The 23235-nt window shown below is 43.8% G+C and overlaps 1 pseudogene; it reads left to right on the top strand.

The window, feature by feature from the left end:
* Window positions 1-9016: 9016 nt before the first annotated feature.
* The window catches only part of LOC123343660, a 49292-nt pseudogene continuing 35073 nt past the window's right edge, over window positions 9017-23235 (top strand).

Consider the following 23235-nt stretch of genomic DNA (forward strand, 5'->3'; position numbering starts at 1 on the left):
AAACAAGTCTGAAAGAGGTTTTTTTATAACTTCATGAAAATAGGAAGAAGAGTATAAAAATTTTCAAGAGAGCACCAAGCCACACACCCTTGGCTATCCTGCTCAATCACACAGCACTCAACACAACTCATCCTGTCCATCTCTGCAAGCAAGCTGCCACAGACAGCTAAGAAGAACAGAGATGATTCAAGAAGAAACCAAAGTAAGGACAACCTCCCCAAGCAGGGGTGCTGGAGCAATTTCTATAGTGGCAGTGCTGGGAGCCATTGAACCAAACTGTAAACCCTGTATGTGATGGAAACCACTTCAAGCCCGGGGATTCAGCAGCACCTTCAGTACTCCTAGTCTCAGCACCTATGTCCTCAAGACCTCAGCATGCATTGATGAGAGGAAGTTAACTAAAACACTGACAAGGAATTAGATTTTAAAACTCATAATGATTTTATTGGGATATTGAAATGCTGATGTAATTTAAGATATTAAGTTTCTTTTGTTAATCACCAAACGGCTAAGCCATGCATTCCACTAATAAGCATGGGCGGCTCTAGGCATATAGCCGCCCCAAGCACAGCAGGCAGGCTGCCTTCGGCGGCTTGCCTGCAGGAGGTCCCCGGTCCCGTGAATTCAGCGGCAGCCTGCGGGAGGTCCGCCGAAGCCGTGGGACCAGCGGACCCTCCGCAGGCATGCCGCCGAAAGCAACCTGCCTGCCACCCTCGCAGCAACTGGCAGAGTGCCCCCCGCGGCTTGCCGCCCCAATCACGTGCTTGGCGTGCTGGTGCCTGGAGGGGCCCCTGCTAATAAGCAGATAATTTAATTAGACTTAAGTTTCTTAATATTAATTAACTGGCCAGTTTTAAGACAACTCCTTAAACGGCATCTTCTAATTAACTGATTTAAATATTTTCTCTGATTTCATAGGTTTTAGTTCTGATTGCTTACCTTGCCCATCTATAAATTGTCTGGTTATTAATAATAACCAGACAGAGCTCATCTGCCTTTAAACAAATTTTTTTGCCTGTTTATAAACAGTCTTCATTTTCTTTTGATGCACCAAGACTGCACTCACAATCATTGGGGGAAATAAGACCTTGGTCTCAATTTAACATGAAAAAAGTACTCCCACCAAAGCCCAGGTAATCTCTTCTAAAGGCTCTACACCAGAGGTGGGCAAACTATGGCCCATGGGCTCCTCCTGCCCAGACCCTGAGCTCCTGGACCGTGAAGCTGTTCCCCCTCCCCTCGCTGTTCCCCCTCCCCTACAGCCTCAGCTCACTGCCTCACCGGCGCAATGCTCTGGGTGGCGGGGCTGCGAGCTCGTGGGGCAGTGCAGCTGCAGAGCCCGGCCTGACCCGGTGCTCTGTGTGGGCGGTGGTGTGGCTGGCTCCCGCCGGGCAGCGCAGCTGCCTATCCTGCTGCTCTAGGCCGTGCGGCTGTAGTGCCGCCAACCACTGGTGCTCCAGGTTGAATGGGGGCAGGGATCCTGGAGGGGCAGTCGGGAAGGATGGGGTGGTGGGGGGAAGTCAGGGGCGATCAGGGGACAGGGAGAAGGGGTGGTTAGATGGGTCAGGGATCCCAGGTGTGCTGTCAGGGAACAGGGGGTGTTGCATGGGGCAGGAGTCTTGGAGCGGTTGTCAGGGGGCGAGAAGCAGGGGGAGTCAGATAGGGGGTGGGGGCTGGGCGGGGCCACGCCACTCCTGACTCAGCCTCTCCTAACCGGCCCTCCATACAATTTTGGAAACCTGATGCAGCCTCAGGCCAAAAAGTTTGCCCGCCCCTGTTCTACACTGAGAGGCAGACAGAAGAGCTTGCAATGGAATTAACCAGTTAATCATTTATGTTCTGTCATTTGTTCTGTTTTGTGCAATGTTTTTCATTTCTCTAATAAATAAAATAGCCATGAGTGTTAGTTGTGATGTGATGTCTTCTAAGGTATGTAAAAGGACCCCAGTGATGAAATAGTGGGAGTAAGTAAGAGAGACAAGTAGTATGAGCTGAACTACCATTTCTTGTTTCTCTAGATTAAATATTTTTAGTAATTTGGGGGATACAATTACTTGTTGTCCAACAATTTAAAATTACCCCTTTCTACACCATACCTGAGTACATAAGCAACACTGCGTACATAAATAGAGACAATCCCCAGTTCTACTAAAGCCTCCAACAGTTGCATGTTGGTGGTGTAGTGTGTATTTGGAAGGCTTAAACCAAAGTGGAGGTGCCTGTTCATGTACAAACATAGTTCAGCCAGAAATGCGGGTATCATCATGTTTGTCTGTTATATTCATCACCATAATTGGTTAAACTCCCTCACTTGCTCTTTAACAGACAGTGGAGTAAGGAAGCTGAAAGCTTTCACAGACACTCAGTGCCACCTGTATCTTATGTGAATGATACCTGCTTTAGGTAAGTGAACCAAATCAGAGATCCATTGTGCACATATTTTGCTATGGCAGGGTTGTCTGTAGGTATGGGTGCTGGTGTGGTCTAAGGCAGGCAGAATTAAATGTTAGCCTTTGGTGCTATTAAATATAATTGTTTCCTGTAGTTTAGGTGGTGAGTCACCTTATGGATCAAATATACAATTCTTCTTATAATCATTTTTTAACTTAAGTGACTTTGGATGATTGAGGTTATGAAGCAGTGAAGTGGTGCTGTACTGATGGTAAATTTAAATGTGCTTGATGAGTTGAACAGAGAGAAATGCTGCAAATCAATTTTCTTAAACACACAAACATGCATGACAAATGCAATAATGCTGCCAGCCCAAATGGGTGCCTATAAAATCTTATATCACATCACATTTGTCATTGGGTCTTTTTGTATATATGTATATGAAAGAGTGGCTCGTCTCTTGCTCTGATAAAATAAGAAGCCTTCCAAATGTTCATCCAACACTGGAAATGAATCAAACTCCTTTGAGGGTTTGAAAAAGTTTAGTTACGTGTATTTGTCATTATTTGTATGTCATGTAGTTGTAGCCATGTCGGTCTTAGGATATTAGAGAGACAAAAATTGGGTGAGGTAATATCTTTTATTGGACCAACTTCTGTTAGTGAGTGAGAGAGAGAAGCTTTCAAGCCACACAGAGCTCTTCTTTAGGTCCAGGAAAGTAGCTTCCCCAGAAGAAGAACTCTCTGTGGCTTGAAACCTTGCCTCTCTCACCAACATAAGTTGGTCTAATAAAAGATATTATCTCACCCACTCTGTCATTATTTGTCATTTTCAAACACTTCTGTGCTGCTTTGGGAACTGGAAATAGAAATACCTGGAGTTGCACAAATGGGCATGTTTTCACAAGATTTCAAGCCCAAATCTGTAGGCTCAAGAGACATTATCCAAAGCAAGAACCAAAGTGACCTTCTAACCATTAGAGTTTCGTCCATCACTTCTCTATAGTAAAAGTAATGGCTGCGATTATATCCTTGACTACAGTTAAAAACAGCAGCATTTGAACTCAGTGATGTGTTTTATACAGTGCCAAGCACTGTGTTCTTTTAATCCCCAGCTGAGCCTTTTATCCCCCTTTTCAGCTGTCTTTCAGGACCCCTTGATGGTTCCATGGGTTTTTTCCCAGCTTCTGCTTCTAACTCACAGTTTGTTTGTCAGGCTCACCTGGGGAAACTCTACACCTCCCAGGACCCAATCAATTTTTCACATCAATTACTGAAACTAACAGCTAATTTAACACACTTCCCATTATAGTCTACAAATGCGTTATTACACGCAAACCCCCAAATTCTGTACAAGTTTTTCCTTTATGAAATAGTCATTCAAAAGGCAGATCTTTTAAAAAAAAAAAAAGAAGAAGAAGCAGAAAAGGAAATTTCCAAGGGAGAAGAATACCCCATCACAATAGGAGAATAAAGAGTAAACAGTGTGATGATGACTTATTGAGAGGAGCTCTGAACTTCTCACTTACACCAGGTTTACACTGACATGGCTCCATTAACTTTAATGGAATTACTTCTGATCTACGCTTCTATCAGTGAAAGGAGAATCAGGTTCGATGCTATACTCAGACGGCTAGACTTGACCTCTTTAGGTCCCTTCCAGAGCTACATTTCTATGATTCTGTACTCATAACCGTCAAAGGGTCATTCACCCATAGTTGCTACAATGTCTGAAGTTATTGCATAGTCTAAGCATAGGAGGAAAGGTCTCTGTGTGTGATTCGAACTAATCCAATTTGTGAGACCAGAGAGACTATACACATTCTTTCCTGGCCAAACACAATGCATCTGGCTAAGATGCCAGGAGAATCTGTAAGTAAAAATAATGTATCACTATTTTTGTCTAGCCAGACAGTGGAGTGTTGTTTGTTTTGTGCCAATAACATTTTTCTGGTTAGCTATTCGCTGAAATGTAGTGTTATGAATCTCTTTTGAGTCCAGTTTCAGAGGCTCTGGGGGTGAGATGTTCCCCTCTGTGCCTTTGTTCTGCAGTGAACAGAAGAACAAATGTGCACTAAGTGCATGCAAAAGGGGCCATTTGGATTAATTGAAATGTGGAACACAGCTATTATTAATAATAATTATTTGTGTTACAGTAGCACCTTGAGGGCCCAACCAAGATTAGGGCCCCATTGTACTTGGCACTGTATTCAATACTTAGCATAGGACAATTCCTGTCCCAAAGAATTTGCAGTCTAAAGAGACAAGAAGAACACAGGGTGGGAGAGGAAGCAGAGGCACAGAAACATTAAGTGACTTACCCAAGGTCATATAGCAAGTCAGTGGGGAATAGAATACAGATCTCCTGGCTCCCAGTCCAGTTCCCTGTCCACTAGACCATACTGCCTCTCTCTAGGGGGGTATTCTCCTGCTAGTTTGTAGCTGGCATCATTCCCTCTGTGACAATATACATTTTAAGATATTCATTCTTGTGGCAGGCAAGTGCCTTGTGTGATATGCTCCAAATGAAAGGGCCTTAATTTATATGCTAGATTACTATGCATGTTAATGATGATTATTTCAATGTTATCTCCCTCTCTTGGTGGGGAAAGAAGTGCTTAATTGTAGTAGGGGAGTAAATGGCAGCATGACAACTAGCTATCTATGCTGCCAGGGGGCTGGGTGAAAAGAATTCAGAAGATCTGTCACTAAAACCAGATGGCACATTGAGGTCACATTTCCCATGGATCTTCCAACTTTACAGGGAGTAAAGCGTGAAGTGCTTTTTCCATACATAGAGGGCTACTGAGTTCTAAACACTCGTTTTCATCTTTTGTGCATTTTTGCACGGAACGCAATTACTTGCTCCTTGAAAATGTGTCCCTGAATGTTGAGCTTCTGTTTTTTATTTATTTATTTTTATTTCTGTAGCATTTTGCATGAACTATATTTGCCATGTACGGTGCCTCATTATTCCTGGATGTAATTCATTTGAAGCAACTAATGGGTTTTCAATGTGTGGTTCTTTTTTTAAAGATGGGACAGTACAGTAACCTTTTGGTAAAGATCCATCTCATTTGTTGGCATTTCTGTCTATCCTGATCTCATTTGGGTTTTCAAGTGAACTGGACGTACGTGTCTCTTTTTCCACTTTCAACAACAACAAAAGAAATTTTCAAAAAATAGGAAGGAACTGAATATTTCACTTTTTAAAATGGCATATTTAGGTGTTCTCTTGTGTCTGAATTGCAATTTAGAGCCACATTACGTTTTGTAATAAAAACACATAGTTTCTTATATAGTTCATTTATGATTTCATCTGAGAGACAACCTCGGTGTGTGTGTTTAACCTCCCTTTCCTGTGGCTTTTAAATGGTTTTGTTTAGCTTTTAGTTCTTGTCTTGCGTTAATGAAGATGGGATCGGTAGTTAGGGAGACTAAGTAACATTTCACTTTCATGTGTTAGCTCAACACATTGAAAATAGATCTTAGACTTTAGTGCTTCATATCCATCTCCATTTGGCTTTTGAACATGAATAAAAAAGTGGCATCGTAATTTAAGTTGTTCTGGCAGTAAGCTCTGTAGAGCTCTCATCTCTTTGAAATGTATTTGAAAGTGTGTTGTTTATTGTTTGAAAGTCTGAAATGTCATTTTAGCCATGTGGGGTTTTTAGTACATGTTTTGAATTGTTGTTTTTCCTCTGACACACATTTGTGTATTTTCTGCCTGTTTTCTTTTTGAAACTGCTAGTTCTCATTGTTGATCTGAATTGCATTTATTGTGTAATAAATTTCATTTTTGTATGGTATGTGCATTTATATGGCCCTGCAGCAACCTAAGTGTTTCAAATGCACCTTCCTTGCCACCATGGCTGTCACCTTCCTATACACCAACATCCCTCACCATGACAACATCACTGTCTGCCTCAAATACCTATGAGATAAAGTATAACATTTTGAAAACCATTGCCAAGATCATCCATTTCATCATCACACACAACAAATTCACATTTAACAACACTTTGTCCAAACCATGGGAACAACCATGAACATTAGGATGCCTCCCCAATTAGCCACCCTCTGAATAGAATCGGAGAAATGTAGAACTAGAAGGGACTTCAGTAGGTCATCTCGTCCACTCGCCTGCACTGAGGCAGGACTAACTAGACCATCCCTGACAATTGTTTGTCTAACCTGTTTTTAAAAATCTCTAGTGATGGAAATTCCACAACCTCCCTACGTAAGTTGTTCCAGTGCTTATTTACCCTTACAGTTAGGAAGTTTACCCAAATCTCCCTTGCTGTAATTTAAGCCCATTATTTCTTGTCATGTTCTCTGTGAATAAGGAGAACAATGTATCACTATCCTCTTTATAACAACCTTTTATGTACTTGAAGACTATCATTGTGTCCATCCCCCACCACCACCACTCAGTATTCTCTTTTTCAGACCAAACAAACCCATTTTTTTCAATCTTTCCTCATCAGTCATGTTTTCTAGACCTTTAATCATTTTTGTTGCTCTCCTTTGGACTTTCTCCAATTTGTGCACATCTTTCCTGAAGTGTGGTGCCCAGAACTGGAGTCAGTACTCCAGCTGAGGCCTTACCAGAGTTGAGGAGAGTGGGAGAATTACTTCTCATGCCTTGCTTACAATGCTCCTACTAACACATCTGGGATAGGGTATCCACCCCACACATGGCCTGGGCTGGGAGGGGGTGGGGGATAAAAGAGCCAATTAACCCTATAGGCTGCACCTGGAGGCGAGCCAGGGATGGGTAAAGCCTAACTGAAGATGAAGCCCAGGAGCAGGCTGAGCTTGTGTAGAGCCAGGAAGTTGAGACAAGAGGGAGCTGCACGGAGTAGCTCTGCAGTCACTTCCTAGAGAGAGAGGGAGTTTGCTAGGGTCAAGGAGGAGTTCTAGGGGAAGACTAAGCCCTGAGATCCTGCTCTGGACTACAGAGTCTCACTAGAAGCTGAGAGGGGGAGTAGCCATTGCCAGTGGAGAAGCTAAGGCTGGTAAAACCAGAGATGGGCCAGGAGATAGAGAAGTGAGGTAGAAAGGAGCCCAGGGAAACAGCAGCAGGGACTGAGATCGAGTAGACAGTGGTTGCTAGGCATAGGATCCCTTGGCTGGAACGTGGAATATTGCGTGTGCCCGAGGTCCTCTACCACCCATGGGAAAGTGGCTCCTGACCTGGATTTGGACCAGAAGACCTGCCTGGCATGGCATAGCACAGCTTGTCCAGTGGGATTTTAACACCTCACAAGGGGAAGACTAATAGTGACCTGGCCAGAGAGCCAAATCACGAAGCGGGAACACCCCGAGTCCCAAAGAAAGAAAGGCCAAGTGTGAGCAACTGGTAGAATGGGGTGCCAGACCAGGTGAGAGCTAATCCCCAGACCCTGCCACAGAGACCCCCCAGCAGTGAGTGTATCCTGTTACAACATCCCAGAATGGTGTTTTCTCTTTTTGCAATGGTATTACGTTGTTGTTTTATATTTAATTTGTGATCTACAATAACCCCCAGATCCTTTTCTTCCAGACTCCTTCCTAAGCAGTCATTTCCCATTTTGTATTTATGCAACTGATTATTCCTCCCTAAATGCAGTACTTTGCATTTGTCCTTATTGAATTTCATTCTATTTATTTCAGACCTTTTCTCCAGTTTCCTGGGCCATTTTGAGGAAGAATTTCTGGAAAAATTCACCATGAAACCAATGATATAACTGAGGTATTCTGATGATATTTTCATGCTCTCAACAGACGACCTAATCTCCCTCATTATTTTCACCACAATAACCACTGCCCATCCATCAAACACTCTCTAGAACATTCAGATACTAGTGTGAGACCCTGGCACCCCCGCATTCATCACTGTCATATAATTAGGATATGTTTTGCACAAAGTATGCCCTGTGAGGTATCAGTCTAAAAGTCTTAATCTGCTAGACTTTAATATCTTGTTGGATTGCATGTGCTATCATCATATGTGAAGTTATGAAGTTTGGATATGTATGTGTTACTGAAACATGTTGTGAGATTGAAAACACCCACAAGCAGGCTTTCACATACAACAGTAAAAAGGCCAAACAATGTTAGTGGCTCATTGAGGAAATGCACACAAGCACAGAGATTACTCCAGGACCTGTTTCAGAGTCTGGGAATGGTTGGGTCATTACACCAATTGAATCTATTTCCCTATGTTAAGTTCTCCTCACACCTTCTATGGGCCATCTTAATTATCACTTCAAAAAGTTTTTTTCCCTCCTGCTGATGATAGCTCATCTCAATTGATTAGACTCTGCCTGTTGGTATGCATACTTCCACCTTTTGATGTTCTCTGTATGTATAAATATCCCCTGTCTGTGTGTTCCATTCTATGCATCCGAAGAAGTGAGCTGCAGCTCACGAAAGCTCATGCTAAAATAAATTTGTTAGTCTTTAAGGTGCCACAAGTACTCCGGTTCGTTTTCCAGGACCTGTGTACAACAGAAACCTCTCAGAGATAGCACTACACAATGGGAACTGTTTGACCCAGGTCACAGCAAAAGGTGTCTGGGGAAAATCTCAGCTTGTATTTAATGCAGACTCTCTCATTTCCTTCCCCAGACCTGAAGAAGAGCTCTGTGAAATTCAAAAGCTTGTACCTTCCACCAACAGAAGTTGGTCTAGTAGAAGAGACTACCTCACTTATCTATCCTGGGACCAGCACAACTACAGCGACACTGCAAATGCCTCAGTAAGCAGTTTCATTTCAAAGTTTCTATTTGACTTCATCATAGACCAGTTTTTAAATGTTTCTTTTGGCATGATTTCAACCTAATCTATGAAAAGAATAAAGCCGCTCTGAGGAGAGAGCTGTTTGTGCCATTGGGGACTTAGATTTTAGAGATTTTTACAAGTTGAAATAATGTCTGTGATCTTACAAATGTGTGAATAATGTTATTTTTACAACTTCTCTGAAATAATAGGGCTCTTTCAAGGAACATTATTGTTAAACATAAATCTGGTTCTGCTATTTCAAAATAACCATTCTGATACGCATCAATTATATTCTATGGCCAAGATTTTCAAAAGTGACTAGTCATTTTGGGTACCTCAATTTTGGGGGATCCAATTTAAAACACCTTAAAGGAGCCTGGTTTTTCAGACTATGAATGCTCAACACTTTCTGAAAATCAGGCTTGCTTAAGATGTATCAGACAGGATACCTAGAAACTGAGGCAGACAGAAACATTAGCCACCTTTTAATATCTTGGCCATATATGAATATATGAATCTATTGTGTATGTGTATTGTACATCTCTATCTTTTCTTACATACAGATGTACACTTTTAAGTTGTACTTCTTTTACAATATATACTTTCTATCTTGAAGGTATATGCAAGAAACATGGTTATACCATTTTAACTCGGAGCCTAAATGACAGCCGACTGCTATTTTTCTATCATACCCCAATATTATAAAGCATAGTGTTCTTATACTAGCCAAAAAGCGTCAGACATGCCGCCCCTACTGCTACTCCAAGCTATGTCTCTCCATGTCCATGTGAGTGGCTATCATGAGGAAGGTGTCTCAGTAGCACTACACTTTCTCTATCCCGATTCCAAGTGTGGGATGTGGAATGCTGAGCCCTGGAAGTGTGGAGGACATACAAATTTGGGAAATGCTGAGTAGAGATGCACAGGAAACATTTTGCTTATCCTGGGGAAAATTTTCCCCTCCCAAGTTGGAACACAGAGTTGGAATTGTGAAATTTTTCACAAACTGACCATTTGAAAAAATATTCACTTCAGGTCAATCAAAACATTTTGTTTCAATTTTGACTTTTTTCCCTATAATTCACTTAAATTTTGAAATAAAACATCATTTGTAACTGAAAACATGGAAATTTTGGCTTAGAAAATGTTAAATGGCACATTTCCACATTTTTCTAAACCCTTTTACCTCAAAAAAATGTTCAAAAAGAGAAATTAATCAAAACTGACCCTTTCCCACAAACAGGTTTGGTTTCAACAAATTGGCATTTTCCAATACATTTTTTTTGCTTAAAAATTCCCCAAACACCTCTACTGTTGAGTCTCCCTCTGTTCAGCCACCAAGCAGGGATTCTCAATCCTAATAGCTAGAGGGGAGAGACTCAAGGAACAAAGTAAGGTCAGTTAGCACGCTTCCTCTTCAGCATCCACAAAGGGAGAAAATGAAATTGATTAATGTTACCTCATACTGAAAAATGGTGTCATCTTAAGTATGTCTTTTTGATGGTGGGTTATTGCTAGTTGTTGTTGGTATGTTTATTAATGCATTAATGGGGTTATGTAAGACAGTGACTAGTTAAGGGTAAGATGTTGTGTTGTAATGGATGTGTATATACCTCTAGATAAATAATAATAATAATATGTGATGATGCCCTCCAGCCGACAGCAATGAAAATGATTAGGGGGCTGGGGCAGAGATGAGGCTGAGGGAACTGGGCTTATTTAGTCTGCAGAAGAGAAGAGTGAGGGGGGATTTGATAGCAGCCTTCAACTACCTGAAGTGGGGTTCCAAAGAGGATAGAGCTAGGCTGTTCTAAGGGATGGCAGATGACAGAACAAGAAGCAATGGTCTCAACTTGCAGTGGGGAAGGTATAGGTTGGTCTCAAGTTGCAGTGGGGGAGGTCTAGGTTGTATATTAGGAAAAACTATTTCACTAGCACTGGAACGGGTTACCTAGAGAGGTGGTGGAATCTCCATCCTTAGAGGTTTTTAAGGCCCAGCTTGACAAAGCCTTGTCTGGGATAATTTAGTTGGGGTTGGTCCTGCTTTGAGCAAGGGGTTGGACTAGATGAGCTCCTGAGGTCTCTTCCAACCCTAATCTTCTATGATTCTATGATATGCAGTCATGATGACACATCTAACACTGATGCCACATCATGATATGAACATCTCAAGGTAATGCCACAGCTTATGTTGTGGTTCTCTGCAACTCTCCTTGGTGAAAGGGGCTCCTTTGCTGTTAAAAGCTGAGTATATCTGCCCAGAACCCAGTTCGAAGCCCAAGTGCACTGTGCACTGACCCACTGGGCAGATGTGTAGGGCAGTGTGAGAAAAGAATCTGCTGTCAGAGGCCACAGAATAACTCTTGAGCTGCTCCTTGGGGGCTACAGCAGTTCAGAGTCCCCTCATTTAGCAGCTTGCAGGGGAAGAATCCACACAGGAATGGATCTTCTGGCCCTGTCCTAATCCACCCTCACCCCGCCCTCATTGGGCCACTGGCACAAGGAGCTGATGCAAAATGGGCTCTGTGCCATGCAGGGAGTGAGTATCCCCTGCATGCCTCCTACTCACTCCATTAGCTTCCTCCTTCTGCCACAGCAGACCCTCACCATGGCCTCTTTAGCCATGGAAACTGGGGCTGGATTTATCTCCTGGTCAGAGGCAGATTATGGTTTTGTGGAGCCTTGGGACAGAGCAAGTGAGGGGCCCCTCACCACTCCTTCTGCCTGCAGTCCTCCTGCCCATCCCACCCTCCTGGCACTCCTGCCAGAGAAATGGGGTCAGGATGTGAGGGCTTCCCCTGCTCATCCGGCACTCTTGCCAGGGAGTGGAGTTGGGGCGCAGGGGCATCCATTTTTCCAGGGCCCCCCAATTGGCTGGGACCCCTTGGCATGGGCCCTGTTGGCCCAGTGGCTAATCCACTACTGCTACTTGTATATAGTAAGAAGATGGCATTGTCTGCCAAATGACTGCAGAATCTGCTGTCAGAGGCCACAGAATGGCCTCTGACAGGTGGGATAACCTAACCCAACTAACCTTTGGCTTTGCTCTGGCACTAGTGAGTTACATGATCAAATTAATTTTGCTCTTTACCCTGGTGATAGATTGGAAGGGAAAAAAATGAAACCATGGTTCTCTGTTCAGAGAACAGCACTCCCATACTCTGTCCTAGTAGTATAAGAAAGGTTGATTTTTTTTAAATTGAATGACCAATTGGTACAAGCATTTACCTTGACTGCATGCACAAAGCTGGCATTTCTGTATATATTTAGCAGGATTTCATAAATAAATCTGGTATTTATGTGTTAAACTTTCCATTTGCATGTACAAATACCTAATTTGTGTATAAAAACCACACACAGATGTCCATTTTTGAAAAATAAATTGATGCTATTAGGACTGAGAGTCAACACCCCATTGGGATGTATCAGGGCAGGGGGGGTTTAGAGCTATTGTTCCTGACTGTCCTATGCACTCAGAGAGCTCTACACTGGTGGATGTGAGGAAGGTTTATCCTTCCTTTAAAGGCTGCAAATTTTTACATTACATTTTGCTAAAACTGAAGGAACTCTCTCGGCAGTGTTGGTTCTTCGCACCACTGAGAACCAGCTCACCTTGCCTTTTGTCTTTACTGCTGTATGTTAGGATTTAGACAATATGCTGTGAGGAGTTGGTATTTTTTAAGTTGTCGCCCTCAGAAATCTTTAACAGCGACTTTGATCCCCGAAGTTATATATATATATATATGTGTGTGTGTGTGTGTGTTTTAGATGATGAAAGGCCAGAATTTTACTTTTATGTTTCAGTAATAAATGAGGATCCCTCTGAACTGTTTAAAATGCAATTCTTATTAATTGTAGGTGAAGGATTAAAGGGGGTTTAAATAAGGGGAGCTAAACTGATTACTTTAGTGATGGCTCTGACTGCATATTCCTTTTCTTCATTTTCTTTTTTCCAATTTTCATTTCTTGTCTCATGACAGTCCTCTCTTTGATAGCATCATTTCTGACCTCTTCCCAAGGGTTGTCTTACCAACTCCTGACCATGGCATCCTGGATGTATCCATCAGGGAAATCATGCAGAAAATGAATCTGCAGGCTGTTCTCTGGTACATCAAGAAGATAATACAAGTCAGGCCATTTCTCTTCTAATTCTTTATAGCCTGAGTATGTAAACTGAGTTATTTGGTTTAAAAGTAATATAAAAGAACTTGAAGCCATCCTAATATATTAATATTTGAAATGCATATGTAGCTTTTCTTATAGTGATAGAATTGCTATTCTGTGCCGTTTAAACAACTTGATAAACACTTCTGGTGTAAAATCTTTACAAATGAAAATGGTTTCCCTTTGGAGGAAAAGAAAACTCCCTGTTTAGGTTTTCTTTGTTTAGGGAAACTGTGATCTTGCTCTTTAGAAGAACTGCTTCCATTTTGTATAATTTATCGCATTTCATAACTTTTAGATTCATACCATAACTCCTTAGACTAAATTTCTACAAAGCCCTCCCTTTTGGGAGAAAATTTAAATCTTGTCCTTTTAGAGAAGAAAAAAAATTAGAATATGCACAGCTACTACTTTTATGGGGAAATGAGCGATCCCTCTGGGTTAAATATTTCATCATTATATATAAATGCAATTTTTTTTACAAGAGCTACAAAATCATGCTAGTTCAGCATGGCTTTATGTTGGTAGGAAGCCCTCTAGGGGGTAAAACCTCTGCTTTGAAGGTACTTGCTGGGGTTCTTGAACAGCTGGAAGCAAAAGGTCTAATGGATGAACATAGAGTGGAGTATGTTTTCATCAGGCCAAAAGCTATCACTATGACACAGCTGTATGGCAGATTTGATCCAGTTTCACATGAATGGAGTGATGGTAGGTGTTTCAGAAAGCAGAACAGAGCTCCTGTAGTGAAAACTACTAACCATTTTAATTATATTTTCGTGTTTAGCCTGTTTTGTAGTGCAATTTTCCAGAAGGGCTTGCCATTTGATTTCTAAGACTCAGGAGATTTGATTGGGTGTTGTTTTGTTTAATTAATTAACAGCTGGTGTTTTTTTTCATTGTAAAATTAACTTAATTTGTTTAAACCCACTTTTGAATTTGATAGATAAATGGTAAGAGGACAAATTTCACAGAGACTATTTTAATGTGGCTAAGTGGACTAAAAATAGAGTAACTGCTTCTGACAAACTTCTAGCTACTGCTTGCTTTGGGTTAGGAGAGTAGTCATGAAAGTATCTTTGCAGTGCAGGAATAAAAATAATAGAAGTGATGAGATAGCCAATTATGGAAAATCCTGCTCTGATTTACAGCCTCTCCAGCCTCATGGAAGTAAGGGCGTTGCCTGCTGTCAAGGCTGATTCCCCACTCTGGCACTTCGAGTGCAGAAGGTGAGGGCCTGCAAGGATTCTAAAAATTAATACTGGCTACTCCAGGCTTGTATTAAACTCCCAAGGTTACAGCTTCTCTCTGACCTTGGATAGGTAGATGCTGCCATCACCCAATTGCAACCCCCCCCTTTTCGGAACCCAAGAAAGCGCACTTGGGAATTTCTTCCTGTGGGGTACCCCCAAGCCCTTTCATCCCCCCTTCGGGGAGGAGCTGAGAAAGAGAACAAAGGGAATGAGCTGTTGTCCCCAGCTAATTAAACAGCATATGCACAAACCTCTTAGGACACCAAAACTCCAATTCTGTTCTTAAAAAAAGGTAAATGTTATTAAAAACAAAAAGAAAATAAATATATCTGGAACTCAGGCTTTTGCTAGATTTAAAAGACCCACTTACAAAAATTAAACATCAAGAATAACCCTTCTTGAGGTCCAGCTTAAAGGCTACAAGCAAAACAAAAACATTTGGGCTTAGCACAGTGGAGTCCAGAAGCCAATAAGAAATAAACAGAAATAAACCCAATCACATCTTTTTAGACATTTTCTGATTTATGAGTAGGTTTTAGGTATGATTTGATGATTTCCATACCTGAGAAAAAGATTTTTACAGCAAAGTCCCAGCCCTGTCTCTGCTCCGTCCCTTCTGTCCGGAGAACAACAACAGAACAGACAGAGGGAAGTTTTTTCCCAATTTAAAAAAGTTCTAGCCCTCCCATTGGCTCTTTTTTGGCAGGTGCCAACTCCCTTCCTTTTATCTGTGGGCTTAGAGAACAGCTATTAAGAGGGATTTTATAGCCAACTGGCTGGCAGGGTGTCCATAAAAGGGAGCTCCCCTCCCCCTTCATTTATCAAACCTGCATTGAAAATCAGGGCAGAATTTGGCCACCGGATTGAGATTGAAATTTAAATCCAGCGTTTTACAGTTTTTAGATATTGAGAGGTGGAAACTTATTAACTCAATCATTTAAAGAATATACATGCTTCTTTCCTGTAATACATCCTCTTTCAAGCACTGCAATGAATTGGATATCGTAAGAAGATTGTTTTGTACTATCGTTTAATCTATTTCTAAACCGAACAGTCACAAGGGAGCATGAGGAGGAAGCAGTCCAGAGAGGATGGGAAATGAATATCAGGAAGCAGTGCACAGTCATGTGCTCATTTTCATAATGCCCTAGAAGCAAATATGCCATATGAGAGAGAAGTGTAGTATATGACACAATGGCAAAGGCAAGACGAAAAGCTCCCTTCATACAAACTGGATGCAGACGTGTAAGACAACGTTCAATAATTAAGTTACAACATTAAAATATACAGTGGTGGCACAGAAAGAGAGAGGCAAATTAATAAGCCAGGGCCAGGGAGAGTGACTGTATTGTTAGCCGTGTTTTGCAATGATATGACGAAACTGTCAGACAGACAGATTCAGGAAGACTGTTGCAGGTGGTAAGAGTTTGGGAGAGGAAAGTCTTTTAATGAGAATAACAGGATTTTCCAAAGGAACAGAGAGAGGGAGACAGCACTAGGTTAGTGGAGAGAGGAAAGCAGAGAGACAGCAAAGTAATTGCACAATTAATGTTGTGTGGTAATTTTGTGCCACATCCATCTGTTCATCAGTGAAGGTCTCAGTCATACTTTTGTAGAGATAGCTGTTGAGGCTCTCAGTATTTTCCCTAGCAATGCATTGCCCTCACATAAGGAAGTGTAGATAATAACTGAAAACTGTCCCAGTCATGCAGGCAAAAAGACAAGATGTGAGCGGAGGTGGTTTAAATAGGTTTCAACTTTATTAACTTAACTCATCTGGGAACTATCCGGCAAGAACCCATTCAGTGCAGGTCATCTCTCCTTCCCTAATCTGCTCATTTGGCAGACAGCGGCTGTCAGCCTGCATCCCTGGGGTCTAGCCTATTCCTGGGACCCCATTGCCCTCCCCTCGTATGAGGGTTAAGGGGCTAGGGAAAGAGGGTTGTCTGCTCACTGTGCCAGACATAAGGAGCCCAACCATGATCCCCAGTTTCTTTAGGAGATGCTTTCTCCTAAATCCATTCCCAATTCCAGTTTATCAGGGAATCAGAGACCTGTGGAACAAGTATCTGCACTGGACACCTACCAAATTGTGACAACTTGAACTGCACCTCCCTCCTGACCTACCCACTGCATCCTTGGGCTGCTATGAGGAAGGCAAGAAAACCCACCCACTCTGGCAGTGAGGGAAAAATTCCTTCCCAGGCCCTAAAAAGGTAACTAGTGCAATACCCATAGCAGAACAAAAATCCCAGGGGTGGGAACAGTTGATCTGGGTATGCAGTGGTGTCTCACTGCAGGCAAAAGGCTTGTATGACCTCCCCTTGTGTGTGTAGGAGCCAATGGACTTCCACTGAGCCCTCCTCCAAGCAGCCAATCTGCTCAGCCAATGCCAGCCCCACTCCCAGCTGCTCCTCCGTCAACCCACAAGGGAGCTGGCTTTTAGAAGAAGGGAAGGAGGAAGAAAGATGAAAGAAGAGAACCCCTTAAATGGTCCACAACCCCTTTCCTCCTGCTAGACCAGACAAAGACTCCTCACCTTTGAGGCTGTATAGGTGCATTTGTACCCCTTTGGACAGTTGGTTCCACTCATGGCCCTACCACGCACCCTACATCTGTGTTCACAATAATCATCTGATATATGCCGGTCAATTTGATCATTAGTGTAACAGGTGTGGCTATCAATAGAGATGTGTTGCCTGAGCTGAAGACTTCTTATTGAGCATAATGCAAACTACACTGAAATGGACTGGGCAACAGAGTGCCATGGGTGGGGGGCAGGGGAGAGAAGAGAATAACAAATCAGAAAAACAGATAAAATAAAGATAAAAAAGGAGACGATGTGATCAATTTTTGATTGTTTAGCTTTAATGGGACTACTTGGAGTGCATCAAGTTAAGTAAGCGCTTAAGTCTTATTGGGACATTTTTGTTTATGCAGGTGCTCATCTTGCCACACATACCTTTTAATTTATTTAACGAAATTGACAGTACTGGATTTCGTAGCACAGGAAGGTAAAACCTAGGGACTGGTGCCAGTTGAGTCGGGTTGTAGCTTCCTGAGTATTTTAGGATAGAACAAATGTAGAGAATATCTTACTTAAAATATTTTACATATTAAAAAACAAGCTGAGAGGGGGGAGAACATAAAAGGATGCAAAAATCTATAAAAACATTCACCAACAGATGAACTGTTGTTTTGCTAACTTGACTTTTTCCTATGTGTGAAATGTTTTAGATCAGATATAAGGTTTTGCTTTGGGAAAGTGGTAAAATTAAATTACGCATGCTATGTTGATGGTAAAAGTTAATAGAAATTTTAATGAAAGTGCAAACTACATAGGGTTTGAACTCAATATCCTTGAAATATAAGGACTTTATCCCCCTGGCGACACAGCTTTTGGTAACATCCAAAAACATGAAATGTGTTTTTCAAGGGATCAGGAAGAGCAGAGTTAATACTCTACGTGAAATGCTCCTTCTTATTAAAAAAAATTGCATTAATTAAATGCAATTAAATTAAATTAAGAGTTGAAAATGTAGTGATCCAGTTATTATTATTTTTCATAGTGTGGACTACATTTTGGTAGAGCAATCACCTCCTCTCCAAACCTCTCAGTTACGATTGCACAACATCCCTGGAGCAACTGCAATAAATGTGTACATAGAAAAGTAATATTAGGAAAGTATTTATATATTTTAATACACTAAGATTTTTATGTCTTCTGTCACTGTCACACTTTGGGGCTCTATAAAATAATAAATTGTGCAACTTTAATGAAGGATCAAATGGTGTCTGCAATATGTTCCGTATTCGGCATATTTGCAGCCACAAAATACTGAAGAGGCTGCTTCCATGAGCTGCTTAGAGCAAAAAGCAGGGGAACAGGGCAAGGTGTGTGGGCACAAATCTTGTCCCCTCCCCAACAAAATCATTATGGGGGAAATCTGTGGAGCAGAACCTCAGCCGGTGCAATTGTCTAACTTCAATTGTGTAGCTGGCGGATCTTTGCCTGAGACCAAATCTATGGCCTGGTCTACACTAGGACTTTAATTCGAATTTATCAGCGTTAATTCGAACTAACCGCTCAACCGTCCACACCAGGAAGCCATTTAATTCGAACTAGAGGGCTCTTTAGTTCGAATTTGGTACTCCACCCCGGCAGGTGGAGTAACGCTAAATTCGACACGGCTAGCTCGAATTAGGCTTGGTGTGGATGCTAATCGAACTTAGTAGCTCCGGGAGCTATCCCACACTGCACCACTCTGTTGACGCTCTGGACAGCAGCCCGAGCTTGGATTCTCTGCCCAGCCACACAGGAAATGACCCGCGAAAATTTGAATTCATTTTCCTGTCTGGGCGGTTTGAATCTGACGTTCTGGTTGCACATCGGGGCGAGCTCCGCAGCACCGGCAGCAATGCAGAGCTCTCCAGCAGAGGAGTTCATGTAATCTCTGAATAGAAAGAGGGACCCGGCATAGACTGACCGGGAACTCTTCGATCTGATCGGTGTGGGGGGCGAGTAGTCTGTGCTTTCGGAGCTGCGCTCCAACAAACGGAATGCAAAGACCTACGAGAAGGACTCCAAAGCCATGATACAGACAGAGGATACAGCCGTCATGCAACGCAGTGCCGCGTGAAAATCAAGGACCCCAGACAAGCCTACCAAAAAATCAAAGCGGCCAATGGACGCTACGGAGCCTGCCACCACTGCCCCACCAGTGACCATGGACTCTGATGATGGGACAGTGTTGACGGACAGTTCCTCGACGATGTTCACGGACGGGGAAGATGAGGAAGGGTTTGTGGAGGACGAGGCAGGCGATAGCGCTTACAACGCTGGTTTCCCCGACAGCCAGGATCTCTTCATCACCGTCACGGAGATCCCCTACCAACCCTCCCCGGCCAGGAACCCGGATCCTGAATCAGGGGTAGGATCAGTCGGTAAGTGCTTTAACCATGTTAACTTTTATTCTTAATATAACAGGAATCTGAAGTGTGTGAAAAGGAGGTCTCTGTATATATGGTGATAGAACAGAAATCCTCCTGGGAGAACTCCACGAAGCTCTCCTGCCGTTAATCGATAAGCATCAGCAGGAGGTTCCTGGGGAGAGCTGCCTTATTGGGTGCTCCGTGATAGCACACTTTTCCGCGCGAGGCTTTCATGCGGTATTCAGGGAGCACTGCCTCCCAGAGCACGGCTGCATAGGTCCGTGGTTCGTGCTAGATTTCACGCAGCATGCGCTCTCTATCTCCTTCAGTGCCCGTCCTCACGGTGATCTCACTCGGAGACTCCTGCATCTAAGTAGGGGAAGAAATGTTACGTTACGCCTGGTCCAAAGTATTTTTAATAAATAAACGGACAGACGGCATAGCACAGACTCAGCACGCAGCTGCGTGACGAGCGTAACGGAAAGCCAAAGAATCAAATGGACGCTCATGGAGGGAGGGGGGAACGAGGACGCAAGGTATCCCACAGTTCCTGCTGTCTCCGAAAAGCATTTGCATTCTTGGCTGATCTCCAAATGCTTCTAGGGTCAAACACAGTGTCCGCGGTGGGTCGGGGCATAGCTCGGCAATTTACGCACCCCCCCGACCCCCAGAAGTGAAAGGGAAAACAATCCTCTGTTGACTCTTTTACATGTCACCGTATCTGTACTGAATGCTGCAGATAGACGCGATGGTGCAGCACTCAACACCAACATCCTTGCTCCCCCCACGCTATGGATGGCTGATGGTACAATAAGATGGAAATCCATCCTCATCATCAGCCTATTGGCACATGGGGCAGTGCAAAAGGACTGGTAACCATAACGACCATGCCAACTTGCTTGGGACAGGTCGGTCAAGGCCGCCTGTTGCTAATTTTTCATGGTAGATGGTGCAGTATGGCTGGTAACCGTCCTCATCATTGCAACAGGGGGCTGAGCTCCATCAGCCCCCACCCTTCATTGTAAAGAAAAGATTCAATTGCCCCTGGACTAGCAGAGGGATGAGTGGCTCCCTCCTCCACACCCCTTAATGTCATCTCTGGACTATCATTGCAGCTGGAGGCTTCCTTCCACTCATTTCTCACAAACAACTACCTGTGTCTTATTCATGCATTCTATATTACTTCATCACACAAGTGGGGGGACAATGGTATTGGAACCCAGGAAGGCTGGGGGAAGAACGGAATGAACAGCTGGGGTTGTTTCAGGAGCACACCCTGTGAATAGCGTTCAGCTCAAAATTTATGCAGGATTGGACAGAGAGCAGCTGTGGTCTCTGGTTGTATGATACAGTGGTTCTCTAGTACACTTGCCCATAATCTAGGCAGGACTGATTCTATTTTTAGATACCCAAAAAGGAGGGATTGACTCGGGGAGTCATTCCCAAATTTTGCTTTTGCGCCCCTGGCTGATCGACCAGGGGCACTTATGACAGCACCAAATGGCGCAGTGCAAAAGGACAGGTAACCATGACCATCTTATTACCGTCTTCTTATCAGTTCATGGTATGGTAGACGGTGCAGTATGCCTGGTAACCATCGCTGCTGTCATGCAAAAGCATAAGGATGCTGCTGTGTAGCGCTGCTGGTCCGCCTCTGTCAGCGGCATCCAGTACACATACGGTGACATACACAAAAGGCAAAATAGGGTCCATTGTTGCCACGCTATGGCGTGTGCCAGGGCATTTCATGGAAAACGTGCTCGAAATGATTGTCTGCCGTTGCTTTCCCGGAGGAAGGAATGACTGGCGACATTTACCCAGAATCCACCGCGCAAATGATTTGTGCAACAGCAGGCACAGGGGTCTCAACAAAAAATTCACAGAGACAGCCTAGACTCAGTTAATTGTTCGCAAAAAAGTATCATTGCAAGGAATTAACTAACTGTTTCCCATCTCACAGCTTCCACTGTCTCCAGACCTTCCACAGCATCCACCTCGCAGAGGCTGGCGAAGATTAGGCGGCGAAAGAAAAAGACAAGGGACACGATTTTCGATGAATGTGTGGGCTGCTACCTAGCCGAGGCGGACCAGCAGAGGCAGTGGAGGGAGAAAGTCTCTCTGTACCAGCGCTCACACAGCGAATGGGAGGAGAGGTGGCGTGAGGAACACAAGCAGGCGACTCAAGCAATGCTTGTACTACTGAGGGAGCAAACGGACACGCTCCGGCGACTTGTGTATGTTCTGCAGGACCGCTGCAGGACAGAGCCCCCGGCAGTATCTCTGCAACCGCCCTCCCCCGCCACAAAGTCACATACCCCCCTCACCCTAAATAACCAGGAGGATGCCCGCCCTGGGCCGTGAATACTGTCACTGCACCCCAGCAGAGTGCTCAAGTAACCAAAAGCTCTCATACCCTACGTTTGCATAAGTCCTTCCCTTCCGGACTCAAACAAGTCCCAATCCCAGTCCCATCCCATAACTGTGTACTTAAGTAATAAAAATACTTTGCTGTTAAGTACTGTTTCCGTCATGTTTCTTCACTGAAGACTGTGTTTGAATGGGGTGCGTGGGGAAGTGCGTTGCTAATTGCATAGGACAGGCACCTTTCGCAGGGTACAGACACGGGGCCCGGATCAGCAGCGGGTAACACACACAGTGCAGTCAGCAGGCACCATGGTCGGTATGGGAGGTGGTTTCCAGGTTCTGTGTGGGCGGTGGGGATGTGACTTTTTAGCGGGGGAGGGCGGGTACAGATCTTATACAGCGGTCCTTGTCGTGGACCGCTGAGTCACGCAGCAGAGGAATCTGTATCCGTCCTCCTCCGCCACAAGGCCACATAGCCCCCCGCACACAGAATCCCAAAAAGGAGGGATGGCAGGCTCCGTTGAAACAAGCAGTCCGGCAATGCGGACCGCTGTAGGAGCAGGAGCCTGTCATTCCTTGAGTTTAGAGGCGGTCTTTACATCAGCGCACACCCTACCCACCGCAGTCTGCGTTCCAGTTTCGACTCTTTAACGAAAAGTCATGAATAAAGAAACCTCTCCTCAGTAACAGTGTGACATGTATTTTATTTTTACACGTGTCTTGGAAGTGGAGGAAACGGGGAGAACGGGGTATTTAACCGAAGAGGAGAGTCAACAGTAACTGGGTAAAGAAACAGGGGCAGGTTCAGCTTCTCTGTAAAGAAACTGAACAGTCACAGGTCACGCTGCTCGCTGCTCGCTGGTATTTAAAGAGTTCCTTGTCGCTGTCCCAGGCGCCTGTATAGGGCTTCATGAGCAAGTGCATTAGCGGGCAGGCTGGGTCACCGAGGATCATTATAGGCAAATGCACATCCACAACAGTTATTTCGTGGTACAGGAAGAAACTACCTTCCAGCAGGCGTCTGAGCAGCCCACAGTTCCTGAGAACACACGCATCAGGAACCTTGCCCGGCCATACGACGTTCATGTTGGTAAAAAGGCCCCTATGGTCCCCCAGTGCTTGCAGAACCATTGAAAAGTAGCCCAATTTCTCAGCAGCTGAATGTGGAAGAGGTGGACGATAAAGTGCGAGGAGGAGAAAACGGCGAGGATCGCAGCGGGCTCCATGCTTGCAGTGCTGTGGCATCCACGCTGTCACTGACCAGAAATGTGCACGAACAGATTGCCCGCAGGCGCTTTCAGGGAGGGAGGGAGTGAGGGCGTGATTGACGGTTCAATGACGACAGTTACCCAAAACCACCCTCGACACAT

Source organism: Mauremys mutica, chromosome 1 (assembly GCF_020497125.1).
Source record: "Mauremys mutica isolate MM-2020 ecotype Southern chromosome 1, ASM2049712v1, whole genome shotgun sequence".
Taxonomy (NCBI): domain Eukaryota; kingdom Metazoa; phylum Chordata; order Testudines; family Geoemydidae; genus Mauremys; species Mauremys mutica.